Genomic DNA, 4,103 nt, shown 5'->3' with positions numbered 1-4,103 from the left:
CACGTCCACACACGCAAATATACATACCTACACAGCTTTCCATGGTTTACCCCAGACGCTTCACATGCCCTGATTCAATCCACTGACAGCACGTCAACCCCGGTATACCACATCGATCCAATTCACTCTATTCCTTGCCCTCCTTTCACCCTCCTGCATGTTCAGGCCCCGATCACACAAAATCTTTTTCACTCCATCTTTCCACCTCCAATTTGGTCTCCCACTTCTCCTCGTTCCCTCCACCTCCGACACATATATCCTCTTGGTCAATCTTTCCTCACTCATTCTCTCCATGTGGCCAAACCATTTAAAAACACCCTCTTCTGCTCTCTCAACAACGCTCTTTTTATTTCCACACATCTCTCTTACCCATACGTTACTTACTCGATCAAACCACCTCACACCACACATTGTCCTCAAACATCTCATTTCCAGCACATCCATCCTCCTGCGCACAACTCTATCCATAGCCCACGCCTTGCAACCATACAACATTGTTGGAACCACTATTCCTTCAAACATATCCATTTTTGGTTTCCGAGATAATGCTTCCCACGCATTCCTCACGTGTCGTAGAAGGCGACTAGAGGGGACGGGAGCGGGGGACCAGAAATTCTCTCCTCGTTGTATTTCAACTTTCTAAAACAGGAAACAGAAGAAGGAGTCACGCGGGAGTGCTCATCCTCCTCGTAGGCTCAGATTGGGGTGTCTAAATGTGTGTGGATGTAACCAAGATGTGAGAAAAGGTGAGATAGGTAGTATGTTTGAGGAAAGGAACCTGGATGTTTTGGCTCTGAGTGAAACGAAACTCAAGGGTAAAGAGGAAGAGTGGTTTGGGTATTTCTTGGGAGTAAACTCAGGGGTTAGTGAGAGGACAAGAGCAAGGGAAGGAGTAGCACTACTCCTGAAACAGGAATTGTGGGAGTATGTGATAGGGTGTAAGAAAGTAAATTCTAGATTAATATGGGTAAAACTGAAAGTTAATGGAGAGAGATGTTTGATTATTGGTGCATATGCACCTGGGCATGAGAAGAAAGATCATGAGAGGCAAGTGTTTTGGGAGCAGCTGAATGAGTGAGTTAGTGGTTTTGATGCACAAGACGGGGTTATAATGATGGGTGATTTGAATGCAAAGGTGAGTAATGTGGCAGTTGAGGGAATAATTGGTATACATGGGGTTTTCAGTGTTGTAAATGGAAATGGTGAAGAGCTTGTAGATTTATGTGCTGAAAAAGGACTGGTGATTGGGAATACCTGGTTTAAAAGCGAGATATACATAAGTATACGTATGTAAGTAGGAGAGATGGCCAGAGAGCGTTATTGGATTACGTGTTAATTTACGGGCGCGCGAAAGAGAGACTTTTGGATGTTAATATGCTGGGAGGAGCAACTGGAGGGATGTCTGATCATTATCTTGTGTAGGTGAAGGTGAGGATTTGTATGTTAGAAAAGAAGAGAGAATGTTGGGGTGAAGAGAGTGGTGAGAATAAGTGAGCTTGGGAAGGAGACTTGTGTGAGGAAGTACCAGGAGAGACTGAGTACAGAATGGAAAAAGGTGGGAACAAAGGAGGTAAGGGGAGTGGGGGAGGCATGGGATGTATTTAGAGAAACAGTGATGGCCTGCGCAAAAGATGCTTCTGGCATGAAAAGCGTGGGAGGTGAGTTGATTAGAAAGGGCAGTGAGTGGTGGGATGAGGAAGTAAGATTATTAGTGAAAGAGAAGAGAGAGGCATTTGGACGATTTTTGCAGGGAAAAAATGCAAATGAGTGGGAGATGTATAAAAGAAAGAGTCAGGAGGTCAAGAGAAAGGTGCAAGAGGTGAAAATGATAGCAAATAAGAGTTGGGGTGAGAGAGTATCATTGAATTTTAGGGAGAATATATAGATGCTCTGGAAGGAGGTAAATAGAGTGCGTAATACAAGGGAGCAAATGAGAACTTCAGTGAAAGGGGCTAATGGGGAGATGATAGCAAGTAGTGGTGATGTGAGAAGGAGATGGATTGAGTATTTTGAAGGTTTGTTGAATGTGTTTGATGATAGAGTGGCAGATATAGGGTGTTTTGGTCGAGGTGGTGTGCAAAGTGAGAGGGTTAGGGAAAATGATTTGGTAAATAGAGAAGAGGTAGTAAAAGCTTTTCCGAAGATGAAAGCCTGCAAGGCAGCAGGTTTGGATGGTATTGCAGTGGAATTTATTAAAAAAAGGGGGTGACTGGATTGTTGACTGTTTGCTAAAGTTATTTAATGTATGTATGATTTATGGTGAGGTGTTTGAGAGTTGGCGGAATGCTTGCATAGTGTCATTGTACAAAGGCAAAGTGGATAAGAGTGAGTGCTCAAATTACAGAGGTATAAGTTTGTTGAGTATTCCTGGTAAATTATATGGGAGGGTATTGACTGAGAGGGTGAAGGCATGTACAGAGCATCAGATTGGGGAAGAGCAGTGTGGTTTCAGAAGTGGTAGAGGATGTGTGGATCAGGTGTTTGCTTTGAATAATGTATGTGAGAAATACTTAGAAAAGCAAATGGATTTGTATGTAGCATTTATGGATCTGGAGAGGGAATATGATAGAGTTGATGGAGATACTCTGTGGAAGGTCTTAAGAATATATGGTGTGGGAGGCAAGTTGTTAGAAGCAGTGAAAAGTTTTTATCGAGGATGTAAGGCATGTGTACGTGTAGGAAGATAGGAAAGTGATTGGTTCTCAGTGAATGTAGGTTTGCGGCAGGGGTGTGTGATGTCTCTATGGTTGTTTAATTTGTTTATGGATGGGGTTGCTAGGGAGGTGAATGCAAGAGTTTTGGAAAGAGGGGCAAGTATGAAGTCTGTTGTGGATGAGAGAGCTTGGGAAGTGAGTCAGTTGTTGTTCGCTGATGATACAGTGTTGGTGGCTGATTCATGTGAGAAACTGCAAAAGCTGGTGACTGAGTTTGGTAAATTGCGTGAAAGAAGAAAGTTAAGAGTAAATGTGAATAAGAGCAAGGTTATTAGGTACAGTAGGGTTGAGAGTCAAGTCAATTGGGAGGTAAGTTTGAATGGAGAAAAACTGGAGGGAGTAAAGTGTTTTAGATATCTGGGAGTGGATCTGGAAGCGGATGGAACCATGGAAGCGGAAGTGAATCATTGGGTGGGAGAGGGGGGGTGGAAATCCTGGGAGCCTTGAAGAATGTGTGGAAGTCGAGAACATTATCTCGGAAATCAAAAACGGGTATGTTTGAAAGAATAGTGGTTCCAACAATGTTGTATTTTTGCGAGGCGTGGGCTATGGATAGAGTTGTGCGTAGGAGGGTGGATGTGCTGGAATTGAGATGTTTAAGGACAATGTGTGGTGTGAGGCTGTTTGATCGAGTAAGTAATGGAAGGGTAAGAGAGATGTGGGGAAATAAAAAGAGCGTGGTTGAGAGAGCAGAAGAGGGTGTTTTGAAATGGTTTGGGCACATGGAGAGAATGAGTGAGGAAAGATTGACCAAGAGGATATATGTGTCGGAGGTGGAGAGAACGAGGAGAAGTGGGAGACCAAATTGGAGGTGGAAAGATGGAGTGAAAAAGATTCTGAGTGATCGGGGCCTGAACATGCAGTAGGGTGAAAGGCGGGCAAGGAATAGAGTGAATTGGATCGATGTGATATACCGGGTTGACGTGCAGTCAGTGGATTGAATCAGGGCATGTGAAGTGTCTGGGGTAAAGTATGGAAAGTTGTGTGGGGCCTGGATGTGGAAAGGGAGCTGTGGTTTCGGGCATTATTGCATGACAGCTAGAGACTGAGTGTGAACGAATGGGGCCTTTGTTGTCTTTTCCTAGCGCTACCTCGCACCCATGGGGGGGGAGGGGGATGGTATTCCATGTGTGGCGAGGTGGCGATGGGAATGAATAAAGGCAGACAGTGTGAATTGTGCGCCTGGGTATATATGTATGTGTCTGTGTGTGTATATATATGTGTACATTGAGATGTATAGGTATGTATATTTGCTTGTGTGGACGTGTATGTATATACATGTGTATGGGGGTGGGTTGGGCCATTTCTTTCGTATGTTTCCTTTCGCTACCTTGCAAACGCGGGAGATAGCGACAAAGCAAAATAATAATGATAATGAATATATATATA

The sequence above is a fragment of the Panulirus ornatus genome, chromosome 4 (genome assembly GCF_036320965.1).
Source record: "Panulirus ornatus isolate Po-2019 chromosome 4, ASM3632096v1, whole genome shotgun sequence".
In the NCBI taxonomy this organism is placed as follows: Eukaryota; Metazoa; Arthropoda; class Malacostraca; order Decapoda; family Palinuridae; genus Panulirus; species Panulirus ornatus.
This window is presented reverse-complemented; position numbering follows the sequence as displayed.